The 18,935-nt window shown below is 43.3% G+C and overlaps 1 long non-coding RNA gene across 1 annotated transcript; it reads left to right on the top strand.

Moving 5' to 3' along the window:
* The first annotated feature begins 17,029 nt into the window (after nt 1–17,029).
* LOC114817729 lies at nt 17,030–17,898 on the top strand. The gene is made up of 3 exons (XR_005660970.1): nt 17,030–17,098; nt 17,219–17,287; nt 17,753–17,898. It is a non-coding gene; the product is annotated as an uncharacterized LOC114817729 (long non-coding RNA).
* The last annotated feature ends 1,037 nt before the right edge of the window (nt 17,899–18,935 follow it).

The following is an 18,935-nucleotide window of genomic DNA, read 5'->3' as shown; positions in this document are numbered from 1 at the left end:
CATAATTTAATCATTTCCTTTGAGGGGGAAGGATTATGGTGGAAACTCTCATCAGTTATTTGATATTCATGACACCCTCATGCCTTTTCAAAGACTCATTCGAAGGATGAGAGTTAGAGTGGAAAGAGCATGGGCTTGGGAGTCCGAAGATGTGGGTTCGAATCCTGACTCCACCACTTCCCAGTTGCGTGACTTGGAGCAAGTCACTTAACTTCTCAGTGTCTCAGTTACTGCATCTGTAAAATGGAGATTAAAACTATGTGCCCAACGTAGGACAACCTCATTACCTTTATCTACCCCTGTGCTTACAGAAGTGTTTGGCATGTAGTAAGCACTAAACAATTAACAAATGGGAAACTCGTTGTCAATCACCAAATTTCTTGATTAAATTAATTTCTCATTATGAGAGGTGAATTAATAAGTAGTAAGAGAAACTTGGAAGCATTTATTAAAACTGTAAATAATTCATTAACCAGATCTTAACAATATCCTATTAACAATAGGAAATCATTTCCTTCCATAATCTGGGACAATGATGGCATCCAGTGAGAGGGAAAGCTGATCAACCGATGACTAGTCCAAAAAGATGTGGACGTTGATGCTTCTGTCTCCCTTCAGGTCTGATATTAATCCCATCCCCATCCAAAACCACTGTTCATGTTCTTACCGATGCCAAAATAGGAGGAAAACTGACAGCTATCTTGAGTACTGTCCAAAACTGATCTTCTGAGGACTCCGTGAATATTTCCCAAAGTCTCTGAGCAGTGGATGATCCAGGAGGTGGTGGGTAGTTATGGATTCCATCGGGTCCAAACAAAAAGGTCACACAATCTTCTTCTCACAAATATAGTGTCTGTCCGTGGCACAGTCTTCCAAGTATGCCAAGTCCCGAAGTCCGTATAGCACACAGCTTCCTCCATATCCTAAATCAACTGAAGAGAGACAATGGGAAAGAAAGATTATTTATTATAAATTCCAGATATTCTTCAATCTAGGATCGTTTGACATGCTTTTATGTGAAGATCTACAACACTTAGAGATCCCAGTCCAGTTTTCTCCACGTATAAGACATCGCAAGGGTCAGGAATCGACCCCTTTGATGGTGAAAAGGATTATCACAGTGTCTCCAAAGACCAGTCTCACTGTCTAGCCTCTCCTCCTTTTGTCCAACTCCCGGGCAATTATTTTTCTGCTAAACCAGCCTGGTCCTGAACACCTAAGTAAAATCAAGTATGTCTATGTTTAAGAAGGAGTCGGAAACGGGAGAGTCAGGAATTCCAGCTCCACCCAAGAGGGGGTTCTTAATTAACTTCTATTGGGATTACCATGGGGAATTACCTCATGGAGAAATTCCAAGGAGTTGTACAAGGGAAAACAATGAAAATTGGTAGGTGCACTTTCCATGGCAGAAAAGTGTTGTGGTTCCCTGTTCACAGCATTAGAGTGAGGACTTACCCAATTAGACTAATGCCTTAGTAATCAATAAATCAGGTAGCTCATTGAGGTTCACTCAATGAGGAAGGAGTTAGGAACCCATCAGAATAAATGATCTACTCTCACAGTAATGCAACCTCACATGCTGAACATGCTGAATTCAGTGGATAAAAGGAAGACCAGAGATGTTGATTTAACTGATATTTCCATGGGAAAGAGCACACACAGAGAACTCTCCTCTCTCCTGGAATTGACTGATGACTGTGTACCGGCTATCCTGCCCCTGAACTGCTGTGATGATGGACAGACTTGAATCTGTGGCACCTCCAAGAGTGGATGAGAGAGGCCTAGGGACCTGAGAATATTTCCCAGAGAAATGTATAGGTTCCAACTATTTTTTCTTTCCACTGCCGGAGCTGACATTGCCTCTTGTCTCTGTCATTGCCCTATTTTGGGGCTCAAGGCCCTTTTCACTGGGTCCATGGGAGTGTAAATCCTGGACATACTCCAAAGTAAGACAAACCGACAGTCCTCCTGTGACTTACAGCTTACTGGAGAATTCTGTGCTGTTCTCCCATTGCCAGGAAGCACGAGATTCATTACAAATCAGTCCAATCCACTCATGAAGTGTCAATAATTTCAAGAAATCCTGCAGAATATCACTGACACAAACAGTGAATTTTCTCCCTTTATTAGAAGGGCACTGGCTAATCCCTGTTGCTCGTTGGCCACCTCATTTCATCCACCACTAAACAGGCACATTCTTCCTATTTGGACCATACGAGTTTCCCTTCAGATGTCGTCTTTAAACCTAGCCAATTCAGGGTAAGTGAAGACTTACCAGCTCTTCTGTGCTGTCTATGTGCAGGAGATTGGATTTCTGGGATGCACAGGCCTGCTTACTCTCCTTCCAAGATTTCCTTTCAGTTGAGTAGTGATAACAGCTCGTTTTATAACAAAACCACTTCCCCAGACACTGGGAGCAGGAACAGTCTAGAAAGAGAAATGATATTACACAAGGAGAGAATATCTTTATAGAAAAGAGTGACTATCGTTAGAGAAAAGATTTTCAGCATCAATCCTAAGTCCAATCTTCTCCATTCCCTTGACAATATCAGAGCTACCTCCTCTACAAGTCAATCAGAGGAAATAAGACATGGTTCTTGTCCAGGGATGTGGCAGTGTGGACCACTTCAATCATCTTTACTGACCTCACCCCTCCATAATCATCCCTCTGCTGATGAAAGCATGAGCAATTAGTTGCACTGTGGACCAGGAAGAGAATGGCTGGGAAATTCACGTGACTTCTCTGTATCTCAGTTCCCTCATCTGCAAAATGGAGATTCAATGCCTATTCTCGCTCCTACTGACTCTATGATCCCCAGATGGACCTGATTATCCTGTATCTACCCCAGTGCTTAGGAGAGTGCTTGGCCTATAGTAAGTACTTAACAAATACCACAATTATTATTAATGGTTGGGAGGTGGCAAAGCAGCATGGGAAGCAGCATGGCATAGAGGATGGGCCTAGGAGTCAGAAGGTCATGGGTTCTAATTCTAGCTCTGCCACTTGTCAACTGTGTGACCTTTGGAAAGTCACTTCACTTCTCTGGACCTCAGTAACCTCATTTGTAAAATGGGTATTTAAATTGTGACCCCAAAGGGACAGGGACTCTTTCCATCCTGATTGGCTTGTATCCACCCCAGTGTTTAGTACAATGCCTGACCACAGTAAGCCTTTAACAAATACTACAGTTATTATTGATTATAGTTATTACTAGAGATCAGCTTTAAATCTGAGAAATGGGGAAGAACTGAAAATTCTGGATGCTGTGGTCTCTCACCCTCTTTTCACCCCAAGCCCCCTGCCTTGACCCAGGTAAAATCTCTGACCCAAATTAGCCCTCTCTAAGCTTTGGTGTTACCAAAGGACAGGACCTACCTTTTGTGGGGTCCTCCAACTCTGCATTCAAAGACTTGTTTTGAGCTTCGGAACTGGGCAATACTATGGAAGCGAAAATTAAGATGACTGTTAACACCGTTAATAATAGTACATCATTTTCCCAGACAACTACGTAAGCAAAAAGCTGTGGCTTCAGAGCATAAGGAAAAAAAATCCCTTCTTTCCACAGCTCCCTCCAGTTATCACCCTACTTCCTTCCTACTATTCTTCTCCAAGCTCCTTGAGAGAGTTTTCTGCTCGAGTTTTCTCAAGTTTCTGTCTTCCATTTTTCTCCTTGACCCTCTCCAATCTGGCTTCTGTCCCCTTCACTCCACAGAAATCACCTTCTCAAATGTCATCACTGATCTTCTTGGCAAATCCAACGGCCTATATTTCATTCAAATCCTCTGCAACCTCTCAGATTGATTGATCTTTGATAATTGGCTAAGGAAATAGCAGAGCTACGGCTGCTTCCAGATATTAATGGCAGGTTTAATTCCATTCCACATTATCTTTGTCCTCTGTCTACTGTGTATATTTCTCTGGCATTTTTATACTGTTAAACCTGTAATTATTTTATCATTATAATACTGGCAACATGTCTGGAATATTGTGCTCCTAGGCTGTAAGCTGGTCCTCTAGACTACAGCTCATAGTGGGCAGGAAGTATGTCTAACAGCTCTTTTATGTTGTACTTTTCCAAGCGCTTAGCACAATGCTCCGCACACAGTGAGCATTCTACAAATATGAGTGATTGATGAATCTCCCTGTATCCTCCAGTTATCATACCATTTCTTTCATGACGTTACTGCTGTCATCTCTGTGGTCATAAATGTCTTCCTCCTTGCCAAATTTAATAGATTCTATAATTTCTTAATCCTCCTTGACTATTTAGCCACTATTGGGTTTTACCAACACAATTTTCCATGGGTCCTCTCTGACCACTCTTTTTCCAAAATCTTTGATGGATCCTCTCTTCCCTTCTTCCCTTTTCTGTGTGTAACCCTCGAGGGTGTGCTCTGGGTCCCTTTTTCTTCTCATTCTATCCTCACTCCCTTGAGGAGCTTATCTCCTCACTTGCCTTTAGCCACCTCCAATATGCAAGCAGACTCCTTGCTGACCTCCCTGCCTTCTGTCTCCCCTGCCTCCAGTCCATACTTCTCTCTGTTTCCCAAATCGTTTTTCTGCAAAGGTGTTCAGTCCATGTTTTGCCACTTCTCAAGCTTCTCCAGTGGTTGTCCATTTACCTCCACATTAAATGGAAACTCCTTCCCATCGGCTTTAAATCACTCAATCATCTTGCCCCCTCCTACCTCACCTCCTTACTCCCCTACTAAAACCCAGCCCAACCACTTTGCTCCTCTAATGCCAACGTACTCATTGTACTTAGATCTTGTCTATCTCACCACTGACCTCTTGCCCACATCCTGTTTCTGGCCTAGAATGCCCACCCTTTTTATATCTGAGAGACAGTTACTCTCCCCGCCACTTCAAAGCCCTATTGAAGGCACAGCTCCTCTGTCACGAGGTCTGCAAGAGTAACCCTCATGAGAAGAGACTAGGCAGATACTGAAAATGACCTGGGCAACAGAGTGAAGTACGGACTGGAGTGGAGAGAGACAGGAGGCAGGGAGGTCAGCAAGGAGGCTGATACAGAAATCCATGTGGGATAGGATGAGTGATTGGATTAAAGTGGTAGTAGTCTGGATGGAGAGGAAAGGGTGGATTTAATGATGTTCACCTTAAAATCCTTGTTAAGGTGAAAAACGGTTTAATGTAGAGCTGGAAAATAGCCTTCTCACAGGTTAGAAATTCAAAAGCCAACTCCACAGCCATTGCATCTCCGGAAATGATTCATTAATAGATTTTCAGAAGGAGCAGTTACTGTGGAATAAGCAAAATGATCGTCTGGAAAGTGATCCAAATAAGAAAATAAGAGAATAGAGGATTCCGTTAGTCTGTCAAACTGTAAATGGTCCTTTCAGTCCAGTAATGTCTCCAAAACTGCTAATAAAGGATTTAAAAGAAGAGTTTGATTGTTGCCCCACATGAGCCTCTAAACATATCACCTAACTCCATAGGAATAATTGATTATGGCATTTGCTAATGCCAAACAGTTCTAAGCCTTGTGGTAGAATCAAGATAAGCAGTTCCAGAACAGTCACTGTCCTGTAGAAGGTTCACAGTCTGAGGAGAAGGGAGAGCAGGTATGCCATCCCCATTTCACAGCTGATGAAGCTGGGACACACTGAAATTAAGTGACTTATCCAAGGTCACACAGCGGGCAAAGCTGGAATTAGAATCGAGATCATCTGATTCTGTCTTTCCACAAGGCCACACTGCTTCTCCAAACCCCATTATGGAGCACTCGGTCATTAATCGTTTAATTCTCTGCTCAGTAGCTTTCCTGACTAAACCTTCATTCCCCCTATTCACCCTCTCCTTTGTATTACTTATGCATTTGGGTTTGTATCCCTTCAACATTTTGATATTCACACCACTCTTGGCCCCACCATATAGCAATTTTGTATATATCTATATACTTTACCCATTCCTCTATTTTTAATCTATTTTAATGCCTGTCTTGCCCTCTAGGTCTGAAAGCTCCTTCTGGGCCAGGACCATGTCTACCAACTCAATTGTGATATATTCTCCCAACCACTCTGCACACAGAACGGTGCTTTGCACACAGTAAGTGCACAATATGAACTACTGACTGATTGAACGATTGATTGTGGTCCAAGTTCTATATGACTTTTATGTTCGCTCTAAAGCACCTTCTTTCGTTACATTTGAATTCAGCATTGTTCACTAAAATATAAATATAAAACTGAAGATCATGTTTCGATAGGTGTTTCGATTTCTGGTATTGTAGAATCTGGTGACCTACAGTGACACTGGTGACGATTTTCTAAACTTCTCCCATGTCCCCCTCTTCATCACTGTCTTTCTAGTCCATGGAGTCCTAATAATAATTAATAATTATAATAATGATTATGGTATTTGTTAAGGGGTTGGATTCAAGCAAATCAGGTTGGATACAGTCTCTGTCCCCTGTGGGACAATTCCCATTTTACAGATGAGGTAACTGAGGCACAGAGAGGTGAAGTGACTTGCTCAAGGTCATACAGCAGAAAGGTGGTGGAGCTGGGATTAGAACCCGGGTCCTGATGACTCCAAGGCCTGTGCTCTATCCACTGTGCCATGTTTTGACTGTATCCTTTTCCTCCATTTAGCTGATCATGTGATTTCCTGTTTGCTGTAGCTTTTGCAGCTCTGATGGGCAGAAACCAGAGCTGCAGACGCCAGCTATGGTTTTATGAAATCTTTAGAAAGATGTGTTCTTCTGTGTTCTCATCATCATTCCTGATGTTATCTGACATTTTGCTGGTGTTATGGCTTCCACTGCACGTTGAGAACTGATTTTACCAGACAATTCATGGAGACAGTTCCCATTTCTGAACTGCATCTGAGAGGAGAGGACCCATCATCCTGTAGGTAAGGTTGAGATGGATTATTTTTCCCTAAGAGCATCACTTTACTATTGCACATATTGAGCTCCTCTGCAATTTTTCAGCCCATGAAATTGCATTGGCATTTATCCTCAACAGACCACAACTTCAATCCATCAAAGGTATTTACTGAGCACTCACTATGTGCAGAGCACTGTACTGAGCAGTTTTACCTAAAAATTGGACATCTTGCTGTGTACATACTTTTTATTTTTCAATGAAGGATCTCTAATGATTAATCAGTGGTGTACAGTGGCATATGCTGATGAGCTGTAGATCCACCCTGAGGAGATGAGTAACATGGAACTGAAGACTGAAGGCAGTTTTGAAGGGGAACAAATAGCTTGAGTCTTTGAGTCTGTTTTAATGTCTGTCTCCCCATGAAGACCGTAAGATTTTTGGAAGGACTTCATCTGCAGCACTATTGTGTTATACTTTCCCTAGGGACCTATGCTTAGTTCTAATTTTTACAACTGATGTCTTGTAATGAAGTTCCTAAAGTCAGTTTGGTTTAGTAAATTTCCTACCTGTACTCAGTGCTACAAGCCATGGCTTGCAGTTATTGTTTTGTTTCATTTTTTATGATGTTTAAGCACTTGCTATGCCAGAGACTTTACTAAGCGTTGGGGTAGAAATAAGCCTATCAGGTTGGACACAGTCCATATCCCACATGGGGCTCACAATCTTAATCCCCATTTTACAGATGAGGTAACTGAGGCACAGAGAAGGTAAGTGACCTGTTCAAAGTCACAAGAGACCGATGGTGGAGGCAGGGTTAGAAACCAGGTGATTCTGACTCCCAGGCCTGTGCTCTATCCACTAGGCCACACTGCTTCTCACACTAGCTAAGGTAAAGAGTGTGAGCCTGGGAGTCAGAGGAATTGGGGTCTAATCGCAGATCTGCCATTTACTTCTGGGGGAGCTTGGACAAATCATCTAACTTCTCTGTGTTTCAGTTTCTTCATCTGTGAAATGGGGATTTCAGAGATCCCTCAGAGTGACTGCTGACACAGATCTAATTCTCTTAGTGTTTAGGTACAAAAGCAGTTTGAGTACATCAACTCTGTAAAGTCCTAAAATTGTACCTATGAGACCACTGACAAACTCAACTTTAAATGTTTCCTAATCTTTCATCCTTCTCACTAACTAGGCACAGTCTATGAGAACAGTTTGATGAAATATTCATTGTTAATTATCATTTAACCATTGGCCACTGACATCTGTTAGCGAACTTTTCATCTATAGTGTCAGGGGGAACTTGAAAGAGGGAAATAAAACTGTATCTTCCACTCCCAAGTCCCATGAATAGAAAATAAATGTTTCATAGATAATGTATTACTAAAAATGAATCTTTTCATTTAACAATCCTTCAATTTTTTACTAGCTAAAGGAAAACTTACCATGATAAAAACTGTTTCTGCATTTTTCCTGCACCTGCTGTACAGCAAAGATCATTTCTATTTAGTTACTGTTCTCTCAAGTGTCTATTTGATCCCTCAATATATGCATTCAGTGACATTTTTCAATAGCCAGTTCAGAAAGACTCTGATTAGGATGTAGTACGTGTCTATGCATTATAGGATCCATCTCTGAGGGGAGATTGTATGTTTAGAATAATGCTGAAATATTGATATCTCAACTCCAGGGTTTCCTCCATCCTTGCCCCTCAAGAGTCTGGGGCTACCCTCACTCTCCCGAGGTGCTAAGACTGTTGACGGGGCCATATAAATTACTTAAGGATTTGCAGAAATCCTTCACTTGATGGTGGTCTGCATTGTGTTGGGTCACTTCCACTTGAGTGTCCCCAAAGCAACTGATCTAAATCATCTAAATTTGCTGGTGTTTAGCTTTCTTTGTCCGAATCATGAGGCACTACAAACTAGATGTGTTAATTGTGTTCCTGCCAACAGGCTTCATATCTCAGATAAATTATCCTTGACCCAATCTTGGTGACAGCCTGATCACTCCCCATGTCCTGCCTGCTGCCTGGAAGCCTGGTTCACAGAAAAATGTCCATCCACATTACCTGGGGTAAGAGCGCCTTCACCTGAAAGGCCTACTGCAACTTAAGGTTGCTTCAGACTGTATTGTTGTTATGGAAAATTTACTTTGGGCTCAGAGAAGACACTACTGAAGTGGAGATTTTGGTCACTATGTGTGGGTGTGGCTGATGAAACCAATGAGAAGCAAACAAAGCCTTTCAAGTTGGTTGCCTATAAAGACAGACCCCTGAGGACCTGTTGAATGTATTGCCCATGGTGAGTTGTGCTATAGTAACGTTTTTCAAGGTTTCACAGCAGCCAGAAGGGAAAAGCATAGGGAGCCTGAATCAGTTATAGAGTTTGTGTCATGGAAATTTGCTTGGTTCTTCCCCATAGATATTGCTCCTCAGGTACCTGGGCTCTTAGGAAGGGGGAGTGAAGCTTTTAAGGAAATCTTCGATCTTAGATAAGGCCCGACAAAAGAAGCCTCCCTGCCCTGGTGGTCCCTGGGGGTGTGGCAAACCAGCAGCAGTGATGAGACAGCTTCCTGTGCAGTGTCAGCTGGACAATCAAACAGTGAGTAGCTGTTCTGTTCTCAGCTCCCAGTTCAGTTGGGCTGAGCAGCAGCAAGTCTCTGTCCGGAGTCATCGGTCCAGATTTTTTTCTCTTGAGGGAATTGGTGCCATGGGTGGCTGAGACCTCTGATGCTCACTGAACATTCCTGGATTACCACTTCCACTGATCCCCTCCAGCCACAAGCTCGGATCCCTGCACCAAATTGCCCCCAGAATGTCTCATCCAAGCAGGTATTTGTCTACTTTCTCTCCCTTTTCCAGACTGACCTACAGTAACTGCCACCCCGAAAGACACCGCATGTTTGTGTTTCTCAAAGAATTTTTAATTATTCTGTCGGAAAAGTTTCGTACCAATGCAGAAATAGAAGCTTCATATTATGAGATTCTTTATTTCTAATGTTTACAGGAACTCCAGGTAGCCTGTTCAGAAAAATCTTCTGTCTTTCAATCCTTAATTTAGAGTCCGTTCACTCATCACCCAATGAGAGCAGATTATGGGAAACGTTGACCCTAAGGAAGGCATTGACTGCTTCAGGTAACGAATTGACATTTTAACATCTGACTCAAGGAGAGGGGAAGAACATAAATACAAACCAGAAGAGGACAGTGAATTGAACAGTTGTTTTTTAAAAGTTCTAATGTCTATAAATAGATCAACAAGAACCTTGAAACACACACCATGCAAAGGTTACTGTAGGTTACCTGTTACAGTGGCAAGACAATTTTCAACCTAATTTACCCAGCTGTTGTTAGATGTGAATGGCATTTAAACATTCCAGACGTGAAGTTTTCATCCCATTTTCCTGGCATTGGTAAGAACTTGATGGCATTTCTGGGTCCAGGACTAGACTCTCCAGGGTTAGAATCAGGGGAGAGGGAGAAGGAGAAGCAAAGGGGTAGAGAAGGTTTGGAGAAGATTCTCAGTTTAGAAGAACTAGAATTATTCGGCCACTAGACAAGAAGGATGAAGGGTTAATTGATATGATCTTTAGGTTTGTGATACTTTGTCATGTGCAGAAAATGATCAGCTAATCTCCATCTCTACTGGGGCAGAACAAGAAAACATGAATCTGTTGAAAAATGATGGATGTCATTTGTACTCGAGGAAGAGTGAACGGGCAGAGATAGATGATGATATCTGAAAAAGGTATCAGAGAGGGGTATTTGTTGGTTTTTATCGAGACAAAAAAATTGGTCTGACCCAGCAATAACATTTCTATAGTTCTTATTTTCTCGTGATAACTTTCTGCTCTGGATGTGAAGGTTTAAGAATGCTCCAGCCTCAATGTGTGTGGACAGAGCAGATGATTGTGTGGGGTCTTTTCCAGCTCTGGGATTGTAATGATCCTTAAATCCTCTGTGGAGTTGAAACAAAAAAAAAAGTCCTGAACATCAAGTCGATGAGGGTCCTGATGGGTTGGCTGGTTGTTCATAGCACTGTACTAAGCACTTGGGAGAATGCAATACAATAAACAGACACATACAATAAACAGACACATTCCTTGCACACAGCAGGTCACAGTCTAGAGGGGGAGACACACATTGATATAAATAAATGAGTTACAAGTATGTATGTAAGTGGTGTGGGGCTGGGAATGGGGATGAATGAAGGGAGCAGGTCAGGGTGAAGCAGAAGGGAGTGGGAGAAGAGGAAAGGGGAACTTAGTCTGGGAAGGCCTCTTGGAGGAGGTGTGCCTTCAATAAAGCTTTCGAGTGGGAGAGAGTAATTGTCTGTCAGATATGAGGAGGGAGGGTTCCAGGCCAGAGAGCGGTTGTGAGCGAGAGGTCAGCAGTGAGATAGGCGGCCATGAGGTACAGTGAGAAAGTTAGCATTAGAGGAGGGAAGTGTGTGGGCTGCTTTGTAGTAAGAGAGTAGCAGAGTGAGATTGGAGTGGGTAAGGTGATTGAGTGCTTTAAAGCTGATGGTGTAGAGTTTTTGTTTGATGTGGAGGTGAATGGGAAGCTATCAGAGTTTCTTGATGAGTGGGGGAACATGGCCTAAATCTTTCTGTAGAAAAATGATCCGGGCAGCAGAGTGAAGTATGACTGGAAGGGGGAAAGACAGAAAGCTGAGAGGGCAGCAGGGTGGGGTAGGATAAGTGATTGGAATCATGTGGGGGAAGTTTTAATGGAGACGAGAGTGCAGATTTTAGTGATGTTGTGAAGATGGAAATGACAGAACTTAATGATGGACTGAATAGGTGGGTTGAATGAAAGAGAGGAGTCAAGGATAACCTCAAGATTTCAGGCTTGTGAGATTGGAAAGTTGGTAGTGTTGTCGTGTTACAGGGATGGGAAAGTTGTGGGGAGGGTAAGGGTTTGTATGGGAGGATAAGTTCAGTTCTATACATATTATGTTTGTGGTGTTGGGAGGACATCCAAGTAGAGATGTCTTGAAGGCAGGAAGCATTGTGAGACCGCGGAGCGGGAGAGAGATCAAGGCAGGACATGTGGATTTGGGAATGCCCCACATAGAAGTGGTAGTTGAAGCCATGTGAGCGAATGAGTTCTCCAAAAGAGTTGAAGGAGAATAATTGGAGTTGACAGGAGGACATCCAAGTAGAGATGTCTCCAAAGCAGGAGGATTTGTGAGACTTGACTGTGAGCTTGTTGTGGACAGGGATTGTCTCTCTTTATCGCTGTGCTTCATTTTCCCCAGCACTTCGTACAGTACTCTGCGCAGAGTAAGCTCTCAATAAATACGAATGAATGAATGAATGAGACTAAGGAGAGGGAGAGAGATCAGGGCTGGAGAAGCAGATTAGGTTATCGTCCGTGTAGAGGTAGTAGTGGAAGTCATGGGAGCAAATGAGTTCTCCAAGGGATTGGGTGTAGATGGGGAATACAAGGGAACCCAGAAAGGGGCCTTGAAGGACCTCCACATTTAGGGGATAGGAGGCAGAGGAGGAGACCATGAAAGAAACTGAGAATGAGTGGCCAGAGAGATAAGAGGAGAACCAGGAGAGTACAGTGTCATCGAAGATGAGGTTGACTAATGTTTCAGAGCCCTCAGGCTGATTTTAGAAATGGAACAGGGGAATGAGGGGAAATAGCAACAGGAAGTACGAAAACCTCATGAGGAAACTACATGTACCTGAATGCCAAACTGTATTTGCAGAGGCTGTGTAGATGAAGTCCCCTATCTATCCCCCTCCTGTCCTTGTTTCTGTACTCTGGCTATGCTTTCATCTTCCAAAACTGCTTGAAGGAGACCTGCTTTAGTAGCTTTTTGAGCTAAAAAGTGTGTTGTTTTTTCAAATACATGGCGTTATAAAGTAGTAAGGATTGGAAGGTTTAGATTGGGATTCCTGTAATTGAGATTATTGTATGATTTTTCCACTGTTTTTTTGGGTTTTTTATGGTATTTAGTAAGTGCTTACTATCTCCCAGGCACTGAACTAAGCATTGGGATAGTACAAGCCAGTCAGTTTAGACACGGTCCATGTTCCACATGGGGCCCAGAGTCTTTTTTTTCCCATTTTGCAGGAGACGTTACTGAGGCTCAGAGAAGTTAGGTGACATGCCCAAGACAATGTAGCAGACAGGTGGCAGAACTGGGATTAGAACCCAAGTTATTCTGACTTCCAGACCCATGTTTCTTCTCGCCTTTATCTCATGTGTCTATGGATATTGATTTTCCTGTGAAACCTTTTAATAATGAGTTATATTTTTGAGGTTCAGTTCTTTTTGGATAGAAATCTGTCATGCAATTTCTTCTCTTTGGAGGAATCTTCTAAAGCCTCCTTTTATTCCATGCAGCTTATCCCTCATTTATTTCAATGTCTACTTCCCGCTGTAAACTCTAAGATCCTAGGGGGAAAGGATTGTATCTAATAATTCCCTTGTAGTGTACTACACATTGAGCTTAGTACAGTACTCTGCATATAGTAAGTGCTCAATTAAATTCTATTGATTTACTGGTTAGTTATTGCTCGTGGCTGGTAGACTAGTTATGAAATTACAGTGGGGATCATAAGATAATTTCAAACTGCCTTATGACCTGACTCACCCTCCTTTCCTGTGATGCACCTGAATCCTAGAGAAGGATTCTTAAATATCCACTAGGGATCAGGAAGACTGTACCAGATCCTGAAATTCTGCTCCTGTCTCCAGCTCATTTTTCACCTCATTATCTCTCCCCCTGCACAGACACCTGCACTCTCTCTCTCATTCATCTCCCCTCCACAGAGATGAGTGTACAACAAGTCTTCTACATAGAATTGAAAAAAAAATAACTTGTCACAACCCTATCCCCAAAGACCAAAGAACAACAAGAACAAAGATTCAGGAAAGATGGAACTGAGCTACGTTGAGTTGAAACTGCATAGTTCTCAACAGGAGAGCAAACAAGAGAGACTCAAAGACAAAGGTATGGCATGTTAAATGCAGCTGACTCGGCAGAGTGACACGTTTTCCTGGCCTTAGTACCAGCAGAGGTTGGAATGGGTTTCGTGGAGACACGGTTCAAGGCCTCAGATGGCTGATTCTCGCAATGCTTGACTCCTCCCTTAACATTCCTCGGACTCGGGCATTCCTGTGGCGCTCCATTTCCCCGGGAACATCTCATTATCTTAATAATTCCCAGGCAGGTGCTTCCAGACTCCAGACTCAGTGGCTCTTTGTGGTTCTATAAGCTATACACTGGTCATTACTGATTTTGTCCTTTGGTCTCAGATGGCCCTGTTATCACTGATGTTACCTGAGCCTCTGAGTACAGTGCTCTGAACACAGTAAGCATACATTAAACACAACTGAATGAATGAAGGAGCCCACCTCTCTCCTAGAAACCAGGAGAATTCCACTCATGATGGAATGACCCAGAGACCTAAGCTTTTCCACTGACCTCACAAGGGGCTCATGCCTTGTCCAGTCCTGGGGACTGTGAGATTGCCAGTGACTGGGGCATTAATGAGACTTAAATGCTGCCCTGCTCATCTCCTATCCCTTGTCAATACCATTTAAAGAGTCTGCAAAGCAACTGAGGAAAGATGAGACTGTCAGTGAAGAGAATCCCGAGGGGCCTGGTAATCCAGGAATCCAGGCTGGATTCATGTCTGTGTGTGGAACCTGCCTCAGTATGATCATCCAGGACTTCTCCAGTTCCTCACTGGGGCACGTGGGGAAATTCCCTCCGAGTTCACTAGAAAGCCAACTACTTATATCAAGGCTGAGCTTGCTGTCTCTCAGTCAGTGAGAACAGCTGAGGTTTTCTTTGGGAACGACTTTCTTAGTCTTCTCTACTTTTTGGCTCATTTTAGAGCTCTTGTCTCCCTCCCCCCTCACCCACCTTGTAGCATTTGGAGGAGCAGGAAATGACACCAGGGCTTTCTCTGCCCCAGACCAGGACTTTCTGATCAAGGGCTTCTCTGGTGTCACTCAGGATTGGGGAGAATTCTACTCAGTAATGGGGAGGAGCTAGGAGCCCACCTGTTTTGTCTCTGTCTCCTCACCTCTCCTTCTGCCCAAGTGCACAGGCTCCTAAACTTTCCATCCCGTTCACCTCCCCTCTACAGAGCCGAGTGAGCAGCAGGTAACCTGCTCAGAGCTGAATAAGCGAAGTCTTGATCTGCCATGGCAGGGCCAAAAATCACAGGTCACGAAGGGCAGAAGATCAGCGAGTGAGCAGTCAGTGACCTACACAGAGCTGAAATGGCATAATCGACCTCAACGGTGCAGCCCGTCTGAGAATGCCCAGAGTAAAAGTACCACAGGCCACCTGCCCCAGCCTCAGTTGCCTGCATGAATCTAACAGGTTTAGGTACTTTACCATCCTTAGCCAAGGGGACCAGCAAGTTGAATTTGTGTTTTTGAAGAATCCTCTTGGGGATGCCTATTAAGTGCAATTTCCCCATATAATTACAATTTTGCTTTTATTCAGATATTCCCAGTAAGGACGGTACTTCCCAATGTTCTCTTTCTTGACGTGTCTCTGGAATTTCCATATGGGCTTGTTTGGATTTGTCATTAGTATTGTGTCTGTTACTGCTGGCGGTGTTGTTTGATATCTTTAGCAGGCTAGATGAGTCGATGGACACCCCAAAACCTCTCCAAAGGGTGACCACTCACTTTCAAGTTCATAAGCAGCTGCCCTCACCTAAAGGAAACCATGGGTTGAAGCTTGAAGGAAGCTCACCAGGATGCGGTTGCTGGAGGAGGTAGAGACCAGCCAGGGCAGCTGCCCCATTCTTAACCCACCCCTCTCTCCACACAAATGTGTGGAGAACCTGGGGCGTGCCACATCCTCGAGCAGACCCGTGGAGGGAAGGTAGCTGATGATTCACCCTCCCACAAACAGCAGACTCACAGAGCCCAACTGCCATCTCTTTTCACCTCCTTACCACTATCTTCCCCTGCCCTGACATGAGGAAATGATGTTTGTTTGAATTGTGGATTCCCAGTGACAACCTTAAAACAGGCTAAGATTGACCGGTTTTCCAGGAGGATCACATGCTGAGTCTCCTCGGGTAATTCATCAAAGAAATCAAGAAACCTCAAAGCACAACACAACCAACATCCACTGCACTTCATTCTAATTTGACAATACATGTACAGCTCTCCTACAATCCCACACATCCCTTCACTTTGCTCAGGATCTACCTTCAACCTTACAACATCACTGTGCAGCTCTATTCACTTCCAGGCTCTTTAGACCCTTGCAGAATTTATCCCCTCAAGCGCAGGGATTGTGTTTACCAACTCTGTCAGAGTCCCCCATGAGCTTAGCTCAGTGTGCTCTGCTAATTGTAAGACATTACTTCTGACTCTGTTTTATTTCTCTTCAGATATTTCTGTCTCTTCCCAACAATTTTCACTCCTAGGACTCTGAAATGACGAATAGGTTTTGGATGATGTTTAGAAATGAAAAATAAGGTGCATCTTCAAAATGTAGTGTCAGGAAGTTTTAGGTAAACTCTGCTTCATCATTCACCCTGTCCCATCTCCAGATTATAAAATCCTTGAGTGCAGAGTTAATGTCTCCTTACTCTATTGTACTCTCTTGAGCACATTATGCAGTACTTTGCACAAAAAAAAAATACCACTAATAGATTGATCTCTCCTCCACCTCAGTTCTCATAAACATATGCTCCAGAAGGAGTCATAGGTCCAGTTAGAAAGTTTGTTAGAGTGAACAAAATGAAGAACTGTGCTCTTTGGATTTTAATGTGTTGCCTATGCTCTTTAAACCTCTCCAGCCCACTCTCCATGTCTCCCTCTTTGACTCTTTTTCTATCGGTTATATTTCTCTTTGTCATTGGCTATATTTCTCTCTTCACCTGATACCTATTCTGTCTCTCTTCCTCTTTCTTGGCCTATCCGTGTCTTTGTATGAATCAAAGTGAAGAATTGAGGTTGTCTGTTCTAAAGAAAAAAGAGATAGAAGATAAGTGAGTCATTAATGGAAATTGCCTAAAAGGTGAAGGGAGAAATTATTTATCTAAGATGTGTTACATTTTAGTGGGTCAATTAAAATTTCAGGGCATTTTGGGTGTTTGAGGACAGAGATTTTTTTTTTTCTGTGGAAAATATTATCATTATTGACATTATTATCACTACTAGTAGGCTCACAAAGCACAGTCTGGAAGTTCACTGCAGTGACTCTGGGAATCTTCTGCCTTGCATTACTGGCCACAGCGGGTTTCTTGGTGGCCCAAGGTAAATAACTTCAAAACCAATCCTAAAATATTGAAGAAACTTAGCCTTTTAAATGACTTGCATCTAAAAAATGATCTAAATAGTACAGTCCTGATAGTGCTTCTTATCTGATTTCTATAGTGATCCAGGGACAAGAAGTTTCTAAAAACGGCTTTCCAAACCCAACTCCGAGCAACATCAAAGAGACAGGTAGGTGCGAACACTGAGCGGTCTGAATAACCACCCCAGAGCAGCTCAGACAAAGACCAAAGATGCTTCTTCCAAAGCTGCAGTGCCCCTTTTGTGGAACCAAAGTTTTTGTGCACATGAGAAGCAGCGTGGCTCGTGGAAAGAGCCCGGGCTTGGGAGTCAGATATCATGAGTTCGAATCCCAGCTCTGTCACTTGTCAGCTGTGTGACTGTGGGCAAGTCACTTAACTTCTCTGTGCTTCAGTTACCTCATCTGTAAAATGGGGATTAACTGTGAACCTCATGTGGGACAATCTGATTACCCTGTATCTATCCCAGCGCTTAGAACAGTGCTTTGTGCATAGTAAGCACTTAACAAATACCAACATTATTATTATGAGAGAAAGAGGTGGTAGAAACTTTGATAACCAAAGCTCAGGAAACATCTGATTCTGCGCATAATTCTAACCCATTCTTGTTATCTAGGATGTGACTGGGGCTCTTGACCAGAGGACTGGATTAAGTTAAGAAAAAGCTGTTACCTCTTCTCTAAAGATAAAAATAACTGGGGAGACAGCAAGAAGACTTGTGCAGCTCTGAATTCCAGCTTGCTGTGGATAGATAGCAAAGAAGAGGAGGTAATTCTGAGGTTTCACATGAAAAGGGGAGGGGTTGTGTAGGGATGGCCCACGGACACTCTCCCTGTGCTCTGGAGCTCTAGTCTTGGCTCTGCTCGGAAGCTGTTGTGTCACCGTTGGTTGGTCGTTCAGTCTCCTTGGTGTTTACCTTTTCCATCTGTCGTTTGGAGAGAAGAACCCCTGCAATTTCACTGCACTCTGAGGCCCTGTGAGATAATGTGCTTTGGATTCTCCAGGTGAAGGGCAATGTGACTCGAGGAAAGGACTTAATCCAACCCTCTTTGAAATCTGTAGGGTGACCATTATTGAGTACCCACCCAGTATTAGACTTTCTAATCCCCAAATCACACACAGCTGGGCCCTGCCTCCTGGCTCCACAACGTAGCCACCGTTACAATATAAAACTAGAGTTAGAGCCCTGGTGAAAGTCATTCGATAAATCAATCAGTGGTATTTATTGAGCACTTAGTTTGTGCAGATTATTGTACTCAGTGTTTGGGAGAATACAGTAGAGTGAATAAGAATTAGAGAAGCAGCCTGGCTTAGTGGAAAGAGCCCAGTCTTGGGAGTCAGAGGATGTGGGTTCTCATCCCGGCTCCACCACTTGTCTGTGTGTGACCTCGGGCAAGTCACTTTTCTTTTCTGTGCCTCAGTTACCTCATCTGTAAAATGGGGATTAAGACTGCATGTGGGATAACATGATTACCCTGTATCTACCCCATCACTTAGAACAGTACGTGGCACACAGGAAGCACTTAACAAATACCATAATTATTATTATAAGCACGATTGTTGACTTCAAAGTGCTTACTTTCTAGAAGGCATTGATTGAGTGAGAGGGAGACTGAAGGATGGTGCATCAGGATCCAGGCTGTTTATAGGATCCCTGAGACAAGATACTCTCACATCTCCACCTCCTTCATGAGAACCAAGCCTGGGCTTGTTATGATGGGACTCGGTAGGGGCTGGTCTTCAAGGAAGGAAAGACTCAATTTTCAAGCCAGTCCCCAACAGCCGAGTCTCAGGTTAAT

The sequence above is a fragment of the Ornithorhynchus anatinus genome, chromosome 17, assembly GCF_004115215.2.
Source record: "Ornithorhynchus anatinus isolate Pmale09 chromosome 17, mOrnAna1.pri.v4, whole genome shotgun sequence".
In the NCBI taxonomy this organism is placed as follows: domain Eukaryota; kingdom Metazoa; phylum Chordata; class Mammalia; order Monotremata; family Ornithorhynchidae; genus Ornithorhynchus; species Ornithorhynchus anatinus.
The sequence above is the reverse complement of the archived record's forward strand: the minus strand, read 5'-3'. Positions and strand labels throughout refer to the sequence as shown.